Source organism: Amphibalanus amphitrite, unplaced genomic scaffold (assembly GCF_019059575.1).
Source record: "Amphibalanus amphitrite isolate SeventyFive unplaced genomic scaffold, NRLGWU_Aamphi_draft 000178F_arrow, whole genome shotgun sequence".
Taxonomy (NCBI): Eukaryota; Metazoa; Arthropoda; class Thecostraca; order Balanomorpha; family Balanidae; genus Amphibalanus; species Amphibalanus amphitrite.
This window is the reverse complement of record NW_024881673.1, coordinates 418,215-429,557: the sequence shown is the minus strand read 5'-3', so window position 1 is coordinate 429,557 and position 11,343 is coordinate 418,215. Positions and strand designations below refer to the sequence as shown.

General features: G+C 48.8%; 1 protein-coding gene across 1 annotated transcript in view; it reads left to right on the top strand.

Annotated features, from left to right (window-relative positions):
- The first annotated feature begins 1,545 nt into the window (after positions 1–1,545).
- The window catches only part of LOC122383970 (nuclear pore complex protein NUP62-like), a 43,641-nt gene continuing 33,843 nt past the window's right edge, over positions 1,546–11,343 (top strand). Inside the window, exon 1 of the mRNA XM_043370875.1 lies at positions 1,546–1,743. The gene's annotated coding sequence lies outside the window, so the exon portion shown is untranslated. The remainder of the gene's footprint in view (positions 1,744–11,343) is intronic.

Genomic DNA, 11,343 nt, shown 5'->3' with positions numbered 1-11,343 from the left:
GATGATGCCCTTAGTTTGTTCCTATCTTGACTAATTCGAAAGTTATTTGAGAAAAACTCTCTCCGTATCTAGCGCCGCCATTTTGACTTTTTCGACCCCTGTGACGTCATCTTTGACCTGACCTGAAAATGACCTTAGTAAAAATTGTAGACCTTGTCCATGCGTATCCGATGCCGTTTACCGCTTGTCGCTATCTTGCTTCGTTCTCGAGATCTCAGGGGGGGGGGGGCCGAATCGGCCCCCCCCGCCAGTTTCTTGTCCCGGCGGAGCCCGCCAGGAATAGGGTTAACAGGCGGCGCAGCCCAGTGCCTCTTACAATGAATTACAGTGCGAATGCACTATTGCAGGGAAGAAATGGATTGAGCAGATGCCGAGTACCTCGCTGTATTATCAACTAAACATTAGGTACGCTTTACATTTTAATCAGGCAATCATGTAAACAAACGACTTGCGAGTTGCGACCATTCCGCATTACATAACTCGGCAGAATGCCCCCGAGTCGGCTAAACTACACTGCATCTCTTTAAACCTTAAGTATTTTACAATTTACCACTCAGCTGTGCAACAGGCTTATAATTCACTGCTCAAGTCTCAACCCCTTTTTCCCTATCATCTTTTTGGCACCGTCAATCGCCATCTGCGCTGCCCACTGTCCAGCAAATAATCCGGCCGTCTCCAGTTCTCTGGCAGGGGCTTCAAAACTCAAGCGAACTCGCCGAAGTTTCGCCATTCAATGCGCAGGATCTGTACAATTGAGTTTGAGAGCCTCTGGGTTGGCTCGGCGCGCCTGCGCCGCGCCGTTGGTCCGGCCAAGTACGCGAGTGACGTCATGCTATAAGTGTCATCCCCCGACCAAAGTCACCAATCAGAGCCCTAGAATCGACTTGTAGTTCCACACTTAGGTAACTCGCCTCCCGGCCACCTTCCGCGCGGTGGGGGGGGGGGGCATTTTTTGGCCCCCCTCCCGTATCTCCGAAACTACCGGACGGATCCGGAAAATTCAAACGGCGTTCGATAGCCCTGTCCAATTTGTTGAACGAAACCAAATTTCATTGACCTCGGGGTCACCGATGACGTCACAGGTCAGGTCAAAGATAAAATGTTTCACCGTTCACGGGGCTTCTAGGGAAAGCGCTATAACACCGAGTAAAACGCATTTTGTCGAAAATTCAGAAGTGAAAAAAGCTGCTACTTGCCTGTGTGCGTAGGTGACAGCCATAGGAATAAAGAGACAGATTCGAACATCTCAGATGATGCACTTGAAATAGATAACTAGGACGTTTCCGCTAAAATCAGAGCTGTCTCCCCACAGAGGGCAACTATGGACCACGGCATAAAAATTTAACAGCGTCATCTCTTTGTAGCCAGCTCCGGCTGAAAAATCCCGCCGGTACGACAGCCGGTGCGTTATGAAGCGCCATAGACAACGCAGGAAAAACGGCGACAGCGCGACAGCTCGTTCCCGCTCGTCGCCGGTTGAGCGGTGGCGGGGACCGGCGCGGCCTTGGCCGCCGCCGGAGATAGGGAGGGACCGGGCGACGGGACGGGGGACGTCACATCTGGGCCACAACTGGGGTGAGGTCCATGACCATCGGTCCCGGAAACTTGGTATAAGCGTTGATAATTGGTTCTGACTACTGAAGCAAAGGCAAGTGAATCAGTGGCAACTGACAATCCTTTCGTGAGTTCTGATTGAACTGGATCAGGAAGGCAGGACGAGCTAGGAAGTCGATCAGACCTTAGGTAAGTTGGATGATAGTAATTTATTTTTGTGTTGTTGTGTCACTGAAATGTGGTGATGCATTGTAATGTACAGAGGCCGAAATTTGAAAGGTCAGTTTCTTTCTAACATTCTGGCCTCATTTCATTAGGCCTACAAAGGTGATGAGAAAACGTAAAAAATATGGTACATACTGTTTCAAGATGACTTGTAAAAAATTGGTGACAGCTAGACATTGCGTAAGTGACAGCTTTTGAGTTGTATTCACCTCTGCCGGAAAATTAGCGATAGGGCGTCAGTTGTCTAGTACATATGTTGCTATTAGAGGTCGCTGGTCATACCAGGTCAGGTCACAGGTCAGGTCACCAAGGGTCACCACATGAACCCAACTTTACTAAGGTAGTTTAAAGCGGCTCCGGTGGAGCAGTATCCTTTACCACATTTTAATTAACCCGGCAGTTGCTGGGGTATTTCGCCACCCACCGTTTGCTGGGGGGGGGGGGGGGGGGGGTGCGTATAAACGCCCCCAGCCGATAACTCGAGACCCAATAGGCGCAGCGAAACGCACGAGGCGGCAAACGAAAGAGCGCGACAAGACGCTTCAGATGAGTACTTTTAAGTTGAATTTTGAGGTCACAGGTCGGGTCAAGGTCAGGTCAAACACCTGAAATCGGGCTTTCAGTGGCATGGACTTCAGGACTTCGCAATGGGCGCCTCTCGTCGTAAACTCTGTCAAAACGGTGCACAATCCATCATATAAGGCCTACAAGAGTGTCAGCTCCATGTAGGGGTCAGTCAAGCATAGGTCAGGGTCAAGGTCAGGTCAACCGGGTAGGCACATATCCCCGAAAATCAAAACTGATATTCGCATCCTGTGACACATGTTTTATAGGTAATTTGGGGCGTAGAACACGATGGTGACATTCATTTTATCATATGTGTACGTGTTTGGCCCAAAAAGTTCAATTTAAGAAATGCATGTGTCATGGTCGTGAAGAAGTCTAGTCACGATAAATTGCCAAGATTCAGTTCAAGATTTTGGAAAATGCGGAACGATAATCAATAATCGAAGATAGCCATTTGATTGTTCATGGTATTGGCAGTCTAATGGCGATTACGGCATGTCTTTATGTCTATTCTGTGATTTTATATGATTTTTTGAACATATGCCGTTTTTGGTCGAAAACTCAGAAATCATGACGTCACTAAAACCTCGATATCTCAAAAACTTTCCGACCGATTTTTTTGAAACTTTGTCACAATAAACTTCAATCAATTCCCTACAGGTACCCAAAATTTGGCGCGCCTGCGGCGCGCCGTTTTTATGCTATGGCCCGGCGAAAAAAGTGGGGGCGTTTAACGCCCCCCCCAGCAACTCGCGGGTTAAAAGAACTCTCAGCAAAGCTCCAGGGGAGTACGGTGTACTCAAACGTTGATCTCAAATTGGCCTATAATCAGCTCCCTCTAGACGAAAAATCACGAGAATATCTTAACGTCAGCACTCTAAAAGGCTTACTGAAGCCCACGAAACTCGGGTTTGGTTACCCCGGCACCGCCTGGGCTATTTCCGTACCCACGACAGCCTGGGGGGGTCGGATCCGACCCCCCCTGTTATCTCGAGAACCAATGGTCGTATCGAGCCCCGCGAGGCGGCGTTCGAAAGGTCTCTACGAGACCTTCCCAAAGCACTCTTAAGATATTAAGATTGAGGTCAACTTTCGGGTCAAAGTCAGGTCAAAGGTCAAATTCAGGGGTTTTGCATGATTAGACTTACGGACAGCGGAATCGATAGCTGCTGCTCGAAACTCACCAAAAATGACCTCAAAGACCTAGTGAAGGTACCATGTGCGTATAGGGGTCATACTAAGTACGGGTCAAGGTCAGGTCAGGTCACGAAAGGTCACGGTTTTCACTTTCTGCTACGTGGGCGTACGACACATGTTTTATGGCTTATTTTTCACGCCGAATCCGATGGTAATGGTTATATGTGACCCCAAGTCACTGTGCTGGTGATAAATGTACACTCACCTACTAAGTGATGTTCGCCCCCCGACGACCCAGCGTTTGACTGGAGCGGTAGACTGCGCCGTCTCACACCCAGGCTCAGCGGCACAGCACATCCCTCTGGCCTCAACGGTAGACTGTGCCGCCTCACACCCAGGCTCAGCGGCACAGTATATCTCTCTGGCCTCACACTCGCTACAGACGCGTTTGACCGGGTCAGGGACGCGCCGCGCTGGTTGCCTTATCGCTCACAGTCACATATCTGTGGCTAGGGGGCCTGCTGCGAATCGCTGGTCTTTCTGTGTCGACTTGAATATTATGCTTCAGCTTGTAAGTGGTCACGATCGCATTTAGCTCAGTGAGATTAGTTGTAGCAATTTATATCGTTTATTTTCTCCCGGGTGGGGTGGGGGTGGGGGGTGTTTGGCCACACTTCCCAATGTTTGTGTGTGTCTGTAACGGAAACTGCGGCGCACAGCGATGCAAAACTTGGCACAACTTATGAATTTCGTAGTATCGTATCTGGAATTGTTGACACCTGGTTACATCATAAAGTCAGGTCAAAATGCTCCTCTTTTTAGCGATGGCACCCGCGGATACAGGTGAATATGGCACACCGAATCACAAAATTCCACTCTTGACCCATTTTATGCCACTGAAGTCATCTCACATCATGATACGTCTCCGTAACCCTCGCCGGCACGGGGGAAGTTGATGCACCCGCCACCCCCCCCCCCCCAGGCTTTCCGCGAATAACTCGCGTAAAAAGCAGCCGATTGCGGCAAAACTTTCAGTACCCTCGCATTGATCAATTTCACATCTACCCTGAAAATTTCAAAACCCTGACCAAAATGACCGTTGACATGTGACCTACTTTCCGAGACCATGTTTGGCCGGAAGCGCGATTCGGCGTATGTCGGCTCGTATTAGCCGCGCGTTTGCAAGCTTTTCGTGGTTTCAAACGTTCATACATGTGATTTGGTGTTGCTCCCATGCAATAGGGTGGATGGCAAGGTCACCTGAAGGTCAGGTCAGGTCAGGTCATTGATCTTTGGTGACCTCGGTTCACTTTTTCGAATTTTACATGTTTCTAGGGTAGTTTTTTTAGATGAATTCGAATTTAGAGAGCATTTGCACATTTACGAAGTAGTTTTGGTGCCTTCGTAACATGTTACGAAGTTGTCAGAGGCGGTTGACAGGTACTACGAATATCCGTCACGACCCCTACTGGTTGACCTGACCTGACCTGACCTGACCTGACCTGGTCTAAATGCTTAAAGACATCATCTGTGATCAAAAGTAACACGATATTCGTGATCAGCATCCTCCCCCCCCCAAAAAAAAACATAGCAGCGACTTTCAACCAATGACCTAGAACCTTAAAATTGGGCATCATCGGCTTTTTCTCGTCACGGGCAACACGCTCGTTTTTTTCCGCGACGCTCTAGCTCGATCAGGGGCCAAACGGCAAGGGGGGGTCCAACCGACCCCCCTACACGTTAGAAGCTGGCAAACGCCGCACACATGCGAGGTTTAAAAATGGGATATAATCGGTTTCCTCTCGTGACGGGCAGCACGTTCGTTTTTTCCATGAAGCTCTAGCTTGATCAGGGGCGAAACGCGAGGGGGGTTGTACCCCCCCCCCCCCTTGTGCCGTCGAAGGACGCAAAATGGCCGGTGCCGGCGAGGGTTAACCCGCGCACCGACGGGGGTCTGCGCCAACTTAGTACCGACGGGGGGGGGCGGATGACCGCCCCCCCCCCCCTGAGATCTCGAGAACGAAGCAAGATAGCGACAAGCGGTAAACGGCGTCGGATACGCACGGACAAGGTCTACAATTTTTACTAAGGTCATTTTCAGGTCAGGTCAAAGATGACGTCACAGGGGTCGAAAAAGTCAAAATGGCGGCGCTAGATATGGAGAGGGTTTTTCTCGAATAACTTTCGAAGTAGTCAAGATAGGAACAAACTAAGGGCATCATCGTGATCCTCTCGTCAATCCGCATCGAATGATATATATGTTGACCTCGAAAGGTCAAGGTCAAAGGTTGACCTCAGGTCACGTGACCTCGAGGTCATCATGTATATCATTCGATGCGTCTTGACGAGCTGAACACAATGAGACCATCCGCGCGGCTGTATCTTGTTCCTGTAAGGAGTTATTGGCAAAAAACCTTTGGTGACCTTTGATGACGTCACATGACCTTACAGCTGCCCAACAGCAAAACAGACCTCAAGGTAGTGAAGGTTGATCGTATGTGAAGTCATGTATGGTATATGGGGCCATTCCGACCCGTTTTAGTGGTAAAAACAGGGAGTTGATTTTTCCCCCATTGACTTATAATGGGGAGGTCGCGAAATTGACCTGACCTTAGGTCACCGACATCAAAATTCCGAGATATGCAAATTGTAGCTACTAATGACCTAATAACATCCTGCGACTTTCAAAGGCCTCCGACATCTACTGTAGCTCTGGCACGGTGACGAATTTGCAAAAAAGTGACTTGAGGTTGGGTCATTCAAAGTGACCTGGTGACCTGACCTTAAAAGTTAGGAGGTTCAAACTTGCACACCATGTGTAAAATTGATGAGAGAATAGTCATACCAAATTTCGCGGCGCTACGCGCCGCGGTTTTCCCGCTATCCGCGAAAAACCTCAGGGGGGGGCGGATATCCGCCCCCCCCCGTCGGTGCGCGGGTTAACAGTTTTTGACAATGACTTTAGATAAAACATGATAGAACGCTGAAAGACACCGATGTGTTTAGCTCAATGATAGGAATCGACTGATAGGCACAACCTGACCTTTTCTATGAGCTTGACCTGAGATCATTTTTGTAAATTGAATTTCAACGCATGGTTGATTTGACGCATCTTCACAAAAGAAACGCGATTCCGGTTAAATTAACGTAATAAAAGCATGACGCCATAGGTTATTACAGAAAAACTATCCGCAAAACGTCGAATTTTGAAAGTTTTTGCCCTCTGGAGTATAAACCATTTACTCTAGGTCCAATCTGAGAAAATACACACACAAAAAAACTCAAAGAGCTATTATATGCGCTCATCTACGGCGCTGTAGCTCTAATAGTTCCCGACTTGACTTATCCGCCGCTTGTGAGAAGTTGTCAAAATGGGGAATCAGAATTCGTGATAATTTTAATGCTGGTGACCTGCAGTGACCTTAGCGATAATCTGATGGAATAATAAGTAATAACCCATGAAAAATCCAACAGTGGGCTATAGATTGCTTTTTACTGCATCTTTTTCTTTTTTTGCTTTCCTACCTTCCGAGATAACCATGCGTGGTCAAATACTTGTGTGGCCCCCTCCCTCACCCCCCACCATGGTAACGTTGGCTGAGAGGCCCACCTGTCAGCTCGGGATTCACTGACCACCGGCGCCACGCAACCACTCGACCGTTTTCTCCGAAGCGCCAGTGAACAACCTCGCGACCCACGTTCTCCCCTGCCTCGCAGACAAGCTGTGGGTGAGCCCTCACCTCGAACTGGTCACATGACTGACCTCGCCCGAGGCTCGCCAAGTGATCAAAGCGCAAACTGGGCGCCGCGGTGCCATGGGGTCGCCACCTATCAGAACAACAGTTTCACTGCGATAACACTCGAAAACCACCGCAGGTCCGTGGCGCTGTGGTTAGAAGGTGGGCTTGTAATTGAGAGGCGGTGCGTTCGGATCCTGCGGACGTCGTAACTTTTCTACAGAAAGGAGATCCGTGCCATTGAACTCATAGCTGGCTGTATGAACTCATAGTTTCCTGTATGTCGTTGCATGCCTTACCTGTTAACGCGTAGCATTACTTGAAATTATCTACTAGTATGGTATGGAAAGGAAGCATATTGCAGCGACATCATTAGATAAAGCCCAGTTGCTTATGTCTGCAGAGAGATGTCATCAAGGATGTTGAGTGGTGTCAAGGCATGCCGCCAACACCTCCGCACGTTCCACCATTTACACAGGCTTTGACCTGCAATTGCAAACTGTAATTGATACCTACGCTGTCATCCCACAGCCGTTAGTTAGGTCGTGGGCCCCGGACCTGGCTCCGCCTTGTGTTTACAGTGTTAAGTCATTTACCACCGGTCGGTCGGTCACGTGACTGACCTAGCCCGAGGCTTGGCCGGGTGACAGAAATGCGGGCCGCGTGCTGACTGATCGTTTCGCTGACTTCGATGCGCCTCCACGGGCGTAAAACGCTGGGCTGCGCGGGCCTACGAGGGTGTGCCGCAGCGGCAGAGATCGTATCGATAGTGGGATGGGAACGTCCCGATAGGGCAGCCCGTCCTGCCGCTCAAACGGTCACCCCGGAAATGGTGTAATCGAATGAGGAGTTTCCGTCACCTGCAGCGGTCGTGTGGTGGGGGTGACCGCCGTCTGGAAAGGGAAACGTGAGGAGCATGATGACTTCGTCCCGAGGAGGACAAGAACTAATTTAATGCCGCGCTAGGAAAAACAAGTTCCTAACAAAAGCAATCACCCCAGCGTGGCCCGAACACACAACCCTCCAATCCATAGTCCAGCACCCTGCTGCTACGCCACGGAATACGCAAAGACCAGGGCACAGACTCCCAATTTGAAAGAAGATAAGTTTGTCGGAAGCCGCGGAGGTGTATCAATTGTGGGCGAAACGATCAGTCGGCACGCGGCCCGCACTCTGGTCAGACAGCCGGGGCTCGGGCTGGGTCAGTCACGTGACCGACCGACTGGTGGTGAAGGACTCCACACTGTCCACACTGTAAACACAGGCGGAGCCAGCTCCGGGAGCCAAGGGTATAACTAACGGCCGTGGGGTCAGGGGTGCCAGATTATGTGTGACAGGTAGGGCCTTGACCTACAGTTTACAAATGCAGGCTTAAGTGAAAATGGTCCTTGTTATTGCATTGGTGCAACGAGCAGAGATGTTGGTGGCACCTTTGACACCATTTACGTAACATTTAGGAAATGACATGTCTATGCAGTTGTAAATATCTAGGATCTAAGTAGGTATGCAAGTCGCTGCAATAGGTATGATTTTCTATTCTTAATAATTGAAATAAATGCAACGCATAAACAGGTAAGGCACGCAACGATAAGCACAAAGCTATTAACCAATCAGCTGTCAAGTTACAATAGCACAGATCTCCTTTCTGTAGAAAAGCAACGACTCCCGCGCGATCCGAACACACGACAATTCAAAGACCAGCCCGACGCCATACCACAGCGCCACAGATCCGCGGGTTGACCTAGCCCGGCCGGCTGCAGTGTCGATAGGTCGCGACCCCATGGCACCGCAGCGCCCAGTCTGCGCTTGGGTCACTTGACCAAGCCTCGGGCGAGGTAAATCATGTGACCGGTTCGAAGTGAGGGAAACCACACAGAATCCAGTAGTGAGTGAGATACGGAGCCCCGGGGCATAACCACGTGCCTGTAGTTAGGGACTTGAACCACCAGTAGGGTCCCGAAGGCCGAAGTTTATACGCGGACAATATAAATAAAGTTTTTATAGTCTATAAGTATATTACCTATAAAGTTTATATAGTTATCCTACAAAGCTGCACTTGTTTGTGGGCGAGTGGCTGCTGGCGGTGGTGGGTCTCGTGATGATGTATGATTGATGCGTTTTATAAGCAATTGAATAAATAATCAGGACACAAGAGACGGTCCAACACAGAAGTGAGAGCAGACTTTGGGGTTGCTGCTTTTCCCACTTTTTTTAGCGGGATAGGGGTTGTTTTCCATTGCCGCGCAGTTCTTTCAAGCGCTGACGGATTTGTTCAGCCACAGCTTGGCTACGGGCAGGGGAGAACGAAGGTCGCGAGGTCGTTCACTGGCGCTTCGGAGAAAACAGCTGAGTGCAGTGGTTGCGTGGCACCGGTGGTCAGCGAATCCCAGCATCTGACAGAACCAAGGAGCTGTTCGTGACCGTTTCTCTCACTCTCTCTCTCTCTCTAGACCAATGTCAACGGCCAGATATTTCGACCATTGTGTCAAGGCCACAGGTAGTGTTCGCCAACGGACCACCACGGAGGGCTTTTGAGAATATAGAGATAATATTCTGATAATATTAATGTGAAATATTGCCATGAATGGGCTACAAAGTGCCGACATGGACCACAGCCTAATCTAGCCGTCAAGGTATTCCATATTCTTCATAACATAGTTACAATAAACATAGTTATAACATAGTTATAATGAGCCTCGTATTAGGCATACTAAGAAAGGGAGAAGGAAAATTAGGAAGGAAATTTCGAATAAGCATGAGAGTGGTTCAGATCTTCAGAGATTCTGAGGGCAATGCAGAAGGATGCCGTATTTTGAAGCTGCACCGGCAGTTTTGTAGCCTATCCGGATGAGATGAACGGCATGGCATCGCTCTGGCACGGTTCGTCGGAAAGTCAAATCATTCACAAAAGAAACGACATATACCATTCGAAAGCTGACGGTGGGCTGATGCCATAAATGTGTTTTTATCGAAATTGTTTAATGGCCTTTTTCAAAAATTGCGTTTTTGTAAAAAGGTAATAATCTTTTATTCAACCAGCTGTCCAGGACATTCTTAAAAGCATATGCATGTTTGTTTCGTTTTCCAGTGAAGGCTGAATGCCAATGAAACAATATGCAGCAATAAAATATCCTCAAATATTAATATGCGCTTCTCACAGCCGGCAACAGGGCGCAATCACACAACTGAGCGTCACGAAAAGGGTCACAAAAAGCCGTATCTCTTTTGGTTTGGCGTTGGTGTAATTTTTTTATTTGTCATCATATTGCAATCGCAGTTTTTTATTTAGAAATATTTGCTTTCGTTTCACCTACAGCAGTTTACACAGTGTGAGCCCGTTAGTGCACCATACCATAGCATTCCCTAATCATTTCTGAGCCGTACTGTGAAAGTATGAAGGCGCTAGCACAGGCTGACCGGCGCTACTAAAGTTTTCGTCCGTTGCGGTCGGGTGCCGCGGCGCGGTGGTCGGCCCGGGCGGGCGGCCACAGCGGGGTTTCGTCGGTGCATCCCTCTGCTGTTCCTAAACGAAGTGTCCTAGCGCCTCGCGACAAAAACCAACGAATTGCTCCTGACAAGCTCTCGCGAGTGAGCATATTACTTTTGAGTTAAGGTCAATATTTGACCTACTTATAGCAGGTCAAAGTTAAACGTCTGTCGAAATTGCAATCCGCGGTGAAAGCAATCCGCCCCGACTGCGACACCCGACCGCAACGGACAAAAACTTCAATAGCGCCGGTCTGCCCTGTGCTAGCGCCTTAATTCTTTCACGGTGTGACTCAGAAATGGTTCGGGAATGCTATGGTATGGTGCACTAACGGGCACACACTGTGTAGACTGCTGTAGGTGAAACGAAAGCAAATATTTTTTAGTAAAAAACTGCGATTGCAACATGATGACATATGATTAGATGATCGCCAAACCAAAACAGATGCGGCTTTTTGTGACCCCGCATGAGAAGCAGCAGGCTTTAGGAATCATTGTAATGCATATTTTTTGCAGTTTGTATTAAATGAACGCACGCTAGCGGCGTTTGAACTTGCAAGTATCTGACAGTCATTTTACGACATAGAAAATGTCACGACTTCTGACAATCATACACGAGGCCGGTTTTGACAAAAAT